A 13,506-nucleotide genomic window follows, 5' to 3' on the forward strand; every position below is an offset into this window, starting at 1 on the left:
CTTTGGGAGGCCGAGGCAGGTGGATCACTTGAGGTTAGGAGTTCGAGACAAGCCTGGCCAACGTGGTGAAACCCCATCTCTACTAAAAATACAAAAATTAGGGCCAAGCATGGTGGCTCACACCTGTAATCCCAGCATTTTGGGAGGCAGAAGCAGGCAGATCACGAGATCAGGAGATCAAGACCATCCTGGCCAAGATGATGAAACCCCATCTCTACTAAAAATACAAAAAATTAGCCAGACATGGCGACACGTGCCTGTAATCCGAGCTACTCAGGAGGCTGAGGCAGGAGAATTGCTTGAACCCGGGAGGTGGAGGTTACAGTGAGCCGAGATCGCGCCTCTGCACTCCAGCCTGGGTGACAGAGCAAGACTCTACCTCAAAGAAAAAAAAGATTACAGCACGCAATTCACTGGGGTTTAGATATCCGGTTCATTTTTTCTCAAGATCTGCCTCCTCTATGCTGCCAGCCAAGGTTTTAGGCTGTTTGTTACCTCTCTTTTATTCTGCGTAGTCTCCCTGGATGAGCTCAAAGACATCCATGGTTTCAGTTTTCATCTCTCTACTTTCCCTTTCCTGAACAGCACATCTGTAAAGCCCACTGCTACTGGAGATCTCCACTCGAGTGTCTCCTGAGAGCTTCAAACACCAACCTAATGAAAAAGAAATGTATCTCCTACACGCCCAAGACAATTCTTCCTTTCCCATTCTCTCTGATGACAGCATGTACCCCATGGCCCAAGCCCACAATCTAGAAGTCATCCTAGGTTCCTCCCTTTCATTCACTCGCATCCTTTTTCCTAAGCTATGCTGTGATTTCTACTTCTTCCATGACTCCCGAGTCAGAGCCACATCATCTACTGCACCTTCACTTCCTTAAGTCATGTACTTTGTCACACCTGGATTACTGGGAGAGCTTTTCACATGACAGATGGAGATAAAAAATAAGCAGAAAAAATAGCCTTGAGGGAACACATACAATGCAGGGAGAAGAAATCTATTTTATATTCTCACAGATAAGAAAAAATAAGCAATTATGAATAAAACAGGTTACCTTTTACAAAGGAGAAGGGCAAGTATTCAGAGAAAAAAATAAAAATATAGTAGCAGAAAAGAAAAACTTATGGTGGTTGGAGGACAAAACTGAAAGGATCTCCCACAAATTGCAGCAAAAGGCAAAGGGATAAAAAACAAGAGAGAAAAGATAAAAATTTAGAAGGCCAGTGCAGTACATGAATAATAGTACTTCTTCTAGAAAGTACAGGGAAAACGAAAAGATAGAAATATATACGAATTAATTTTTAAGATAATTTCCTAGAAGTGAGGGACATGAGTTTCTAGATTGCAAGGGTTTGAAGCATGTCAGGTATAATGGATAATGGTAAGAGTAGCTAACACGAACAGTGTTAGGGCTTCCTCTGTGCCAGGCACTGTTCTAACTGCTTTAATATATTTAACTCATTTCCTTGTCAAAACCATCATTATCTACCTTTTACAGATGTAGAAATTAAAGCTGAGAAAAATTAAATAACCTGTCCAAGACAATACAGTCAGTAAGTGATGAAAGTGGCATTCAACTCCAGCTGGCCCACGCCCTACACTCAATGCTCTAAATCACTGTACTATACTGGATGTGAATAGACTTACACCATGATTCCTATCAGGACACTGGGATCTAGGGGAAGATGCCATAAGCTTCCAGGGAGAAAAAGCAGGTCTCATGGAAGGATCCACAGTAAAGATGGTTTCAGAATGCTGACAATAACAAAACTAAAAAGAAATGAACAGGCTGGGCATGGTGGCTCACACCTATAATCCCAGCACTTTGGGAGGCCAAGGCAGGCGGATCACCTGTGGTCAGGAGTTCAAGACCAGCCTGGCCAACATCGCTAAACCCTATCTCTACTAAAAATACAAAAATTAGCCGGACATGGTGGCATGTGCCTATAATCCCAGCTACTAGGAATGCTGAGGCAGGAGAATCACTTGAACCCTTAAGGCGGAAGTTGCAGTGAGCCGAGACTGCGCCACTGCACTCCAGCCTGGGTGACAGAGCGAGACTCCGTCTCAAAAAAAAGAAAAAAAGAAAGAAAGAAAAAGAAATGAACAAACCCTTCAAAATTTTGTAGGAACATTATTTACAACCTACAATGCTATACCTAGCCAAGCTGTCAATGACATCTTGAGAGTAAAATAAAGACTCTAGACAAGAAGAACTCAAAAAATTTTCCTCCCATGTACCCTATCTCAAGTAACTACTGGAGAGGATGCTGCACCAAAATAAAGCAGCAAACCAAGAAAGAGGATGACCACACAAGAAACAGGGGCATCTGCACAGAAGAGAGTGGAGTGAATCCCCAGGCGGATAATGTCAAAATCACAGGAGAGTTTGTTCTGAGTATGAAAATAAACAGTCCAGGTTAGAGCAGGACAAGACTTCTTACGGGCCTTCTCAGGAAGGTGAAATAGAATAAAATACATCAGAATGTTTTGAGAGGACTAACAACTGGCAATGAGCACGGAGTTAATAAATAAATATTTCACGATAAATGCATGGAAAACTAAGCAATTTCTAAATCCAATTACTAAATTTCTAAATCCTGCAAAAAAAGTAACAGGGAAGGAAAATTAATCATGGTTTGCTACATAGATCAGTTCTGAAATGTTCACGTACTGCTGTGGTATGAATGTTTATGTCCCCCAAATATTGTATGTTGAAATCCTAATTCCCAAGGTAATGATATTAAGAGCCTTTTGGAAGGTGATTAGGTCACAAAGATGGAGCCCTCATGAATGGGATTAATGCCCTTATAAAAGAAGCTCCTCGGAGCTAGCTGGTCCCTTCCACCATGTAAAGACACAGGTAGGGAACTGTGGACTCAAGAAACAGTTCCTGTCTTCACATGCATTCCTATCCTTGTGGATAGGAACTATCTATTATGAACACGACCTCACCAGGCATCTCCTGACTCCTTGATCTTGGACTTTCCAGTTTCCATAACTGCAAAAAATAAATTTCTGTTTTGTATAAACTACCCAGTTTATAGTATTCTGTTTTATCAGCCCAAATGGACTAAGACAATAGTCACAATAATGTTAACATTTAATACTGATCTAAGACAAATTATAATATAATCTAATGACATGTTTAGAGGGAAAAGGAAATATTCTACATCTGTGGTAAGGTTAAGAAAAAAAATAGGCCGTGCACGGTGGCTCACACCAGTAATCCCAGCATTTTGGGAGGCTGAGGCGGATGAATGACTTGAGGTCAAGAGTTTGAGACCAGCCTGGCCAACATGGTGAAACCCGGTCTCTACCAAAAACACAAAAATTAGCCGGGTGTGGTGGCACGTGCCTGTAATCCCAGCTACTAGGGAGGCTGAGGCAGGAGAATCACTTGAACCCGGGAGGCAGAGGTTGCAGTGAGCCAAGATTGTGCCATTGCACTCCAGCCTGGGCAACAAAGTGAGACTCCGTCTCAAGGAAAAAAAAAAAAGAAAAAATGTTATCATCTATACTGGGAAGTCAATAGATTGTGCCTAGAAAGAAAAGAAAAAAAAAACAAACAAACAAGAAGTAGTAATACCGACGTGGTATTTCAAGTTTTCGAGTCATGGAGGTAAATAACAACATAGGTAAAGTACGTGAAATTAGTTGACTCTGTAGAGGTAGAAATGAGTGGTAGTGGTATAGAAAACTATTATTTTATTTTATTTATTTATTTATTATTTTTTTGAGATGGAGTCTCGCTCTGTGGCCCAGGCTGGAGTACAGTGGCGAGATCTCGGCTCACTGCAACCCCCACCTCCCTGGTTCAAGCAATTCCCCTGCCTCAGCCTCCCGAGTAGCTGGGATTACAGGCGCACACCACCATGCCCAGCTAATTTTTTTGTATTTTTAGTAGAGACAGGGTTTCACCATGTTGGCCAGACTGGTCTCCAACTCCTGACCTCAGGCGATCCATCCACCTCAGCCTCCCAAAGTGTTGGGATTACAGGCGTGAGCCACTGTGCCTGGCCTATTTTATTTTAAGACAGGGTTTTTTTCTGTTGCCCAGGCGGGAGTACAGTGATGCAATCATAGCTCACTGTAACCTCGAATTCCTGAGCACTCAAGGGATCCTCCCACTTTAGCCTCCCAAGTGGCTGGGACTACAGTCATGTCGGCTGATTTTTTTTTTTTTTTTTTTTTTTGCTTTTGTAGAGATGGGGTTTCACTCTTTTGTTCAGACTGGTCTTGAACTCTTGGCCTCAAGAGATCCTCCCACCTCAGCCCCCAAAAGTGCTGGGATTACAGGCATAAGCCACCATGACCAGCTTGGAAACTACTGTTTTAAAAAACAAATCTTTATTTAAAATACATTTACAGAAGCCAGGCAGAGTGGCTCATGCCTGTAATCCCAGCACTTTGGGAAGCCAAGGCGGGTGGATCACCTGAAGTCAGGAGTTCAAAACCAGCCTGGCCAACATGGCAAAACCCCGTCTGTACTAAAAATACAAAAATTAGCCAGGCGTGGTGGCTTGCGCCTCTAGTCCCAGCTACTCAGGAGGCTGAGGCATGAGAATCACTTGAACCCAAGAGGCGGAGCTTGCAGTGAGCTGACATTGTGCCACTGCACTCCAGCCTGGGCAACAGAGTAAGACTCAGTCTCAAAAAAATAAATAAATAAAAATAATATAAAATAAAATACATTTATAACTGGCAATGTTTAAAAAGAGAAACAAACTGAGTTCCACTGAAATTAAGAGATTTTCTCGGTCTCTGGGCGGGCCATGGGAGGCTTCCTGAGGTGGGGGCCGGGCCAGGATGGCTGCAGCGGCGGCCGGGGCCGGGAGCGGGTCCTGGGCGGCCCAGGAGAAGCAGTTCCCGCCGGCGCTGCTGAGTTTCTTCATCTACAATCCGCGCTTCAGGCTGCGCAAAGGAGAGGGGGAAAATAAGATTTTATTTTATCATCCAAATGAGGTAGAAAAAATGAAAAGATTAGAAATGTCGGATTGTGTGAAGCTATTGTACAGTTTACAAGGACCTTTAGCCCATCAAAACCTGCAAAATCTTTACATACACAGAAGTACAGACAGTTCTTCAATGAACCAGAAGAAAATTTCTGGATGGTCATGGTATTTACATACACAGTGTATCTTTCTGAAATTGTATGGTGAAGTTATGGGTGATCTTTACTATTCAGAATTTAGGAAAGTTCTCTGGCTGTTGCATCCAAGTAAAATTAAAATAAAATTGGTTGCAATTTTAAAATAAAAAAAAGATTTTCTCATGGATATACAACTAATTGGGACAGGGAAGTCTCTAGAACCCAGATCTACTAAAACCTAGAGTTTTCTCTCTATTACTATCTTATCTAAATCTGATTTTTAAGAAATCAAAACTAACAGCAACAATGCCAGATATATTACGCAGTAGATTTGCGGACTTTAGATTTTAAAATATTTACAGTTTTCAAATAAACTATTGGAAGTATTATCCCTGGTACTAGATGGATTAGTGACAGTGACCCTAAAAGGAAAGAGTTCAGGCCGCTCAGTGGGATGTGAACTACAAAAATAAAAATACAGCATGAATCTTTTCACAGTCCAAAACATATGTTGATACAGCTGGAGACTGTTAATTTTTAAAGAAAATTGAATTGGTTTTGATTTCCAAAGAAATGAAAACACACTAAATTTCTGCTAACAACTATCTTTGGTTGTGTAATCGTAAAATGGTCTTTTTCCACATTTTAACCAGTTAACAATCCAGCTCTAATATTTATGATAATTGCTGAGATGGAGAAAAATTAGTCAAAATGTCAGAAAGAACAAATAGGAGAGGACAGGTATGTAAAGGAAGTGGGAAGAAAGAGTAGAGTGGGTAATCTGGTGAAAGCTCCAACTCCCAGACTTTCAGCCAAGAAACTTTGGGAATGTTTCTGGTTGGCAGATCAGAGTCTTACACAGAGCACACTGGAATTTTATGAGGCAAATTTGGACTAGGAATGTTGATGTTCCACCTTCTCAAGTCACACAGCCAAGGCTATATACAGAGCCTGGGTTCCCGACAACTTTTTTCAGGGATGAGGATCACTAAATCAAATGAGTCACTCACATCAAAACTCCTGACACAAAGTGCTCTTCATTTTTGCCATATGTCACAGATAGAAGAAAATATCGGGATAATTCAGATAATGGCTTCTAAATATGTCAAAGCAGCAAACACCAGACACAACTCCTTACTCTGAGGTTAAACTATGGGCCTACATGGCTTATAACCCCCAGGATGCTTTGATTGTTCTGCACCTTTATAAAATTGGAAATCTACATTTATAAAATCTGCATTTCTATAATTACAGATGTACTGATATGCTATCTAGAATTTACTTCAAAATAACCCAATGGTGGGAACTGGGGTGTGGAAAGTGAGTGAGTATAAGTGAGATAAAATTGGCCGTGAGTTGATAAGTGCTGGAGCAAGGTGATAGAGACATAGAGATTCATTTTCTTATTCTTACTACTCTTGCATGTTTGAAATTTTCCACAATAACGAGTTGCATGTGTTTTTTTTTTCATCTTTATTATCGGATTCTCTAAAAAAATTGGAAGATCTTCCCCTTGGGAAAATCAAACTGGAAGATTATCCCCTCAATACCACTCTAGCATGGCACCGACAGACTGGAGCTGAGTGGCTGCTGCCCCTTTGGAGGAGGTGCATGCTCTCCCCTTCTCCAGTCTCTGCACTCCCTGTATGGCTTCACTGGACCATTTTGCTCATTTATGCTACTGACTTGATATTGGAATGCATAGGTTTGTAACCTCAAAGTTATCCATAACCCCCAAATCCCAGAGTGATAGCAATGTATCAAAAATTTTATATTTGCAGAGTGATATCAGTAAGGTGGCAGAATAGGAAGCCTCAGATCCTCACTCACCAAGGAAGACACTGACTTAACAATATACAAACCGAACTGCTTTTGTAAGAACTCCAGAAACAAGTTAAGAGGTTGCAGCACCTCAGCAAGTGCATTGAAATGGGTAGGAAAATTCATGGCATTTTACCTGCCCTAGCCATTCCTTCTCCCGTGCACAAGGTGGCACAAACAGGAGAAAAATTCTACCCCCATTTTTCCTCAGGAGTGAAAGAGATGAATGCACTGTGTATCCAACATTCTGGTTTTTCAGGGATGCTGCTCAAGGAATGGGTTCTATCTTACCTGACTTGGAACAGTGACCAGAACAGCAGTTTGGATGCCAGGTTGGGGGGCCACTGGGAACAAAGGCAAGCTCCACAGTTTGTTACAGCACTGGAGAGAGTGTAGTACCACAGACAGACACCAGGAAAAGCAAAAGATTATGAGCTCCAGTGAAGAAGCAAGCAAACCTTTTTTAACTGGGAAATTATACACACAAGCCCAGAGAAGATGCATTCCCAGAAAGGTTTGGGAGGTCGCCATACACTCTAGCCAGGCTGACTGGTGAAGACCCTCCCCTGCATGAAGCCAATGTCTAAAGACTGGGAGAGGTAGCTGTTTTTTATTTGGTTTTGGGGGTTTTGGTTTTTTTGTTTGTTTTTTGTTTTTGTTTTTGTTTTTTGAATGCCCAAAGCTCAACAAAAGGGCACAAGGCCTACAAAGAAACAGGAAAACATGGCCTGATCAAGTAACAAAATAAATTTCCAGAAACCAACCCCCAAAGAAACGCAGGCCTATGATTTACCTGACAAAGGATTCAAAATAAACATCTTAAAGATGCTAAGTGAGCTAACAGAGAAGATAAACAACTAAACAAAATCAGGAAAATGATACATGTACAAAATGAGAATATCAACAAAGTCATAGAAACCATTTTTTTAAATCTGGAGCTGAAGAATACAATAACTGAATTTTAAAATTCACTAGAGGAGTTCAATAGGACACTTAAGCAGAAAAAAAGAGTCAGTGAATTTGAAGTCAGATCACTTAAAATTATTGAGTCAGATAAGCAAAAAGAAAGAATGAAGAAAAGTGAAGAACGCCAAAAATACTTATAGAACACCATCAAACAGACCAATATATGCATGATGGGAGACCCAGAAGAAAAGGGAGGACTAGCAAGCCTACTTGAAGAGATAATGGCCAAAATCTTCCCAAATTTGAGGAAGGAAATGAACATACCAATTCAAAAAGCCCAACAAACTCCAACTAGAATAAACCAAAGTGACCCAAACCAAAACACATTATTATCAAACTGTAAAATGTCAAAGACAAAGAGAATCTTGAAAGCAGCAAGAGAAAAGTGACTCATCACATACTAGGGAGATCTTATTAGACTATAAGCAGTTTGTTTTGTTTATAAGCAGTTTGTTTTGTTTCTTTTTTTTTATTTTGAGATAGGATCTTGCTCTGTCACCCAAGCTAGAGTGCAGTGGCATCATCATAGCTCACTGCAGCCTTGAACTCCTGGGCTCATGCAATCCTCCTGCCTCAGCCTCTGGAGTAACTGTGACTATAGGCACACACTACCATGCCTAGATAATTTTCTTTTTATTTTTTGTAGAGATGAGGTCTCACCATATTGCTCAAGCTGTTCTTAAACTCCTGGTCTCAAGCAATCCTCCCACCTTGGCCTCCCAACGTTCTGGGATTACAGGTGTGAACCACTGAGCCCAGCCTACCAGCAAATTTTTTAGCAGAAACCCTGCAGGCCAGGGCAAAGTGTGGTGGCTCCCACCAATACTCCCAGCACCTTGGGAGGCCAAGGTGAGCAGATCAGTTGAGGTCAGGAGTTCGAGACCAGCCTGGCCAACATGGTGAAACCCTGTCTCTACTAAAAATCCAAAATTAGCCAGGCGTGGTGGTGCTACTTGGGAGCATGAGGCAGAGAATCGCTTGAGCCCAGGAGGTGGAGGTTGCAGTAAGCCAAGATTGCGCCACTGCACTCCAGCCTGGGTGACAGAGCGAGACTCCGTCTCAAATAAAAGAAACCCTCCAGGCCAGAAGGGAGTGAGGTAATATATTCAAAGTGCTAAAAGGGAAAAAACTGCCAACCAACAACACTATGTGTGGCAAAACTGTCCTTCAAAAATTAAAAAGAAATTAAAACTTTCCCAGATAAACAAAAGCTGAGGAGGTTCATTACCACTAGACCTTACCCCTACAAGAAATACTAAAGAGACTCCTTCAAGTTGAAACAAAAAGACACTAGACAGCAACATAAAACCAAAGAAAAATGTAAAGCTCTCTGATAAAGGTAAATATGTAGATAAAATGTAGAATTAGGCCAGGTGCAGTGGCTCATGCCTGTAGTCCTAGCACTTTGGGAGGCCGAGGCAGGCTGATCACCTGAGGTCAGGAGTTCAAGACAAGGCTGGTCAACATGGCAAAATCCTGTCTCTACTAAAATTAGCTGGGCATGGTGGCATTGTTATCAGTTGAATTGTTATCAGTTTTAATTAAGTTGTTATAACTTTAAAATGTTTTATGTAAAAATGGTATATTTGTTCATTCTGACCTTTGTCTTGAACTGTTTTAGTCCCATATTCAATCATATCATGGCTATCTCCTGATTTTAAAAAAGTATCCTATCTTAAAAAGAATACCAAAAAAATTAGCCACGCATGGTGGGACCATAGGCAGCTATAGTCCCAAGTAGCTGGGATTGCTTGAACTTAGGAGTTCAAAATTGAAGCGAGTAATGATCATGCTACTACACCCCAGCCTGGGCAACAGAGCCAGATCCTGTCTCTAAAAAATTTTTTTTAATTAAAAAAATTAAAAATAAGAATGCAACAATCAAGTGCATTCTATTGTGGATCTTTCACCATCTGAAATTTTCTTTTTTTTTTTTTTTTGAGATGGAGTTTCACTCTTGTCTCCCAGGCTGGTGTGCAATGGTGTAATCTTGGCTCACTGCAACCTCCACCTCCTGGGTTCAAGTGATTCTCCTCCTGCCTCAGCCTCCCAAGTAGCTGGGATTACAGGCGCATGCCACCATGCCTGGCTAATTTTTTGTAGTTTTAGTAGAGACGGGGTTTCACCATGTTGGCCAGGCTGGTCTTGAACTCCTGATGTCAGGTGATCCACCCATTTCAGCCTCCCAAAATGCTGGGATTACAGGCGTGCACCTCCGTGCCCGGCCCTGAAAATTTTCAATCAATGATTGTCTATTGAGTGCCTATATAAGTTACGCATTGGAGCACTAACATAAGAAAGCATTCCTTTCCTGCTCTTAAGGCATTTCAAGAGAGAGAGAGACATATACACATATTACTGAATTTTGCAATGTAATTTTATTTCAATATGTGCAGTTTTCAGAGGTTCAGAAGCACCTGCCTAAAATCATGATTAAGAGAATCTTAAAGCTGGAAGCAGGACTCTTCTCTCAAGAAAATCATGAGGAACCAAAGCTTTCTCAAATTCCATCTTTTCTCAAGGAATATTAAAATATTTTATTCTGGCAAACTTTTTACAGATACACGTTTCATTCATTTTCAACATTATGAAAAAGAATGTGTGATCTGAGAGACCAGAACAGATGCCTCTTTATCAACTAAGATGGCCCACAAGGTTAAGGAAATAAAAATTATTATGGTGTCAAGGGCTCAGGGCTCAGTTGGCATGACAACTTCCTAAATTCCTACCCCTAGAAGAAAAAGCACACTCTTGCTAAACTCCATAACAACAGGAGCTATCACAGCCCTCCTGACCTTGATTTACATCCCACACCACTACAACTCTGACTGAGCAGAGGACCAACCTTACAAACCTTCTTTTCTGAAAAGCAACTACAGACCTTAAGCCAGTTTCTGCCAGCTTATAGAGGCTGCTCATGAACTGTGTCTGTGCCCTGTAGTTCACTTTTGATATAGAGCCAAACTCCACCTTATTTTAATGCTAAAACCCCACCCCAAAGTGAACATGGGAAGTATGTTACATATATGTTTGCCCATTGTACATGTGCTTGACTACCTTCATACATATGTATAGCTTTCCCCCCAAAACGTGCTGAATACGTATTACTTTACTGTGTGATACAGGCCCTGGGAGGCCTAAAACCCAGCCTGCCCTTTCCCTCTTCGAAGAAAGAGCACCTTCAGTCCACTCCAGAGACTCTCTTCCCAATTCGCAAACTGATATCACCAATAAAACTCTCCTTTCTACTATTTAGCCATCCTGATGGTCTTTTGGACAACAGATGGAAGCATATTACTTATACCCACAATTAATGCCACTAACTAAAAGTGCCAGGTTGTGAGTGAGGTGTGACATGCTTAGGGCTCCCTGGTGGCTCCAGAGGGCAGACCACAAAATGATATCTATCAGGGGACATCAGGATGTGACATTTTTGCACACAAATTCTCCATGCTACTTTTAAGAGAAAGACATAAGTGACAAGTTGATTATCAGGGATTATGATTTTTAAAGAGAAATGATCAGGATTTGCCATAGGTACAGTGGCCATATTTTGAACTAAAAATTCAGGTCAGATGGTTTGGCAAGTAGTACATATATATAGTAAGAATAAAACCAAATTTTTTAAATTTCAAGACTCCTGGTCTGCACAAAGGTCAAGAGAGTCAGCCCAATATAATTTATCTTCTATACCCAGATTACAATGATAGTGATACTCACAGTAATGTCTAACACTAGAGTAATTCTCATTGTGTGCCTGGCAGTTTTCATTTAATCTTATGAAGTAGGTATACCTGTATTATCCCCATTTTACAAATGAGAAAACAAACACAGAAACAAGGTAACTTATCCCAGCTCACACAGCAATAAGCAGCTGAGCTACGATTTGAAGAAAGGCACCCAGGTCTAAAGTCTATATTCTTAAACAGTATGCCACAGTGCCTTTCATAATGAAATGAAGCTAAGATATTAGAAGATCAGCCAGGCGCGGTGGCTCACACCTGTAATCCCAGCACTTTGGGAGGCCAAGATGGGCAGATCACTTGAGGTCAGAAGTTCGAGACCACCCTGGCCAACATGGTGAAATCCCATCTCTACTAAAAAATACAAAAATTAGCTAGGTGTGGTGGTGCCTGCCTGTAGTCCCAGCCACTCGTGTTACTGAAGCATGAGAATTGCTTGAACCCGGGAGGCAGAGGTTACAGTGAAACTTCCACTCCAGCCTGGGTGGGAAAAAAAAAATATCAGAAGATCCTAAAATGCCTACTGAATCATCTAAAAAATACTAAACTGTGCTCAAATGTAACATTAATATCCAAGTATGCTTTATTGGATTCAAATGCTAGAAAAATTGGTTCATCCAAATCCAATACTTTCCAGTTGATCAATTCCCCATCCCCCATCCACTCTGTGTTTTCCTCATAAGACCTTCTGTGTATTTTCATGTCACTTTCACACAAGTATGTGTGTTCCATATGCTTCAGGGTCATTCCAGATAGAAAATAAGAAATTAGGCAGAAGGAAAAAGACTGACTTTTTTTTTTTTTTTTTTTTTGAGACACGTTCTCACTCTGCTGCCTTGGCTGGAGTGCAGTGGCATGATCACAGCTCAATGCAGCGTCAAACTACTAGGCTCAAGGGATCCTCCCATCTCAGCCTCCTGAGTAGCTGGGACTACAGGCACACAGCACCATGCTCAGCTAATTTTTTAATTTTTTGTAGAGAACGGGTCTCCCTATATTGCCCAGGCTGGTCCCAAACTCCTGGGCCCAAGCGAGTCTCCCACCTCAGCCTCCGAAAGTACTGAGATTTATAGGCATAAGCCATCACCCCCAGCCTGACAATTTTTTTTAGGAGAACAAAAACAAAGTAAGTTCTACTTGCTACTTTAAAGCACCACATGTGAATATTCAATGATGTTTCATTGAAAATTGGAAACTAGATCTCATTTGTCAATTTTGGCTTTTGTTGCCATTGCTTTTGGTGTTTCAGTCATGAAGTCCTTGCCCATGCCTATGTCCTGAATGGTAATGCCTAGGTTTTCTTCTAGGGTTTTTATGGTTTTTAGGTCTAACATTTAAGTCTTTAATCCATCTTGAATTAATTTTTGTGTAAGGTGTAAGGAAGGGATCCAGTTTCAGCTTTCTACATATGCTAGCCAGTTTTCCCAGCACCATTTGTTAAATAGGGAATCCTTTCCCCATTGTTCGTTTTTGTCAGGTTTGTCAAAGATCAGATAGTTGCAGATGTGTGGTATTATTTCTGAGGGCTCTGTTCTGTTCCATTGTTCTATATCTCTGTTTTGGTACCAGTACCATCCTGTTTTGGTTACTGTAGCCTTGTAGTATAGTTTGAAGTCAGGTAGCTTGATGCCTCCAGCTTTGTTCTTTTGGCTTAGGATTGACTTGGCAATGAGGGCTCTTTTTTGGTTCCACATGAACTTTGAAGTAGTTTTTTCCAATTCTGTGAAGCAAGTCATTGGTAGCTTGATGGGGATGGCATTGAATCTATAAATTACCTTGGGCAGTACGGCCATTTTCACGATATTGATTCTTCCTATCCATGAGCATGGAATGTTCTTCCATTTGTTTGTGTCCTCTTTTATTTCGTTGAGCAGTGGTTTGTA

At 41.1% G+C, this 13,506-nt stretch overlaps 1 protein-coding gene across 6 annotated transcripts in view; it reads right to left on the reverse strand.

Annotated features, from left to right (window-relative positions):
• Positions 1 to 13,506, reverse strand: part of C4H4orf36 (chromosome 4 C4orf36 homolog) — a 59,287-nt gene that overhangs the window by 38,081 nt on the left and 7,700 nt on the right. The window contains exon 5 of one of the 6 annotated variants that reach the window (XM_517327.8): positions 4,682 to 4,915. The exons of 3 other annotated variants lie outside the window; for them this stretch is intronic. The gene's annotated coding sequence lies outside the window, so the exon portion shown is untranslated. Of the gene's footprint in view, positions 1 to 4,681; positions 4,916 to 13,506 lie in introns of those variants that run through there. 2 more of the 6 variants (XM_016951836.4, XM_054683827.2) reach the window with 2 other exon arrangements.

This window comes from Pan troglodytes, chromosome 3 (genome assembly GCF_028858775.2).
Source record: "Pan troglodytes isolate AG18354 chromosome 3, NHGRI_mPanTro3-v2.0_pri, whole genome shotgun sequence".
In the NCBI taxonomy this organism is placed as follows: Eukaryota; Metazoa; Chordata; class Mammalia; order Primates; family Hominidae; genus Pan; species Pan troglodytes.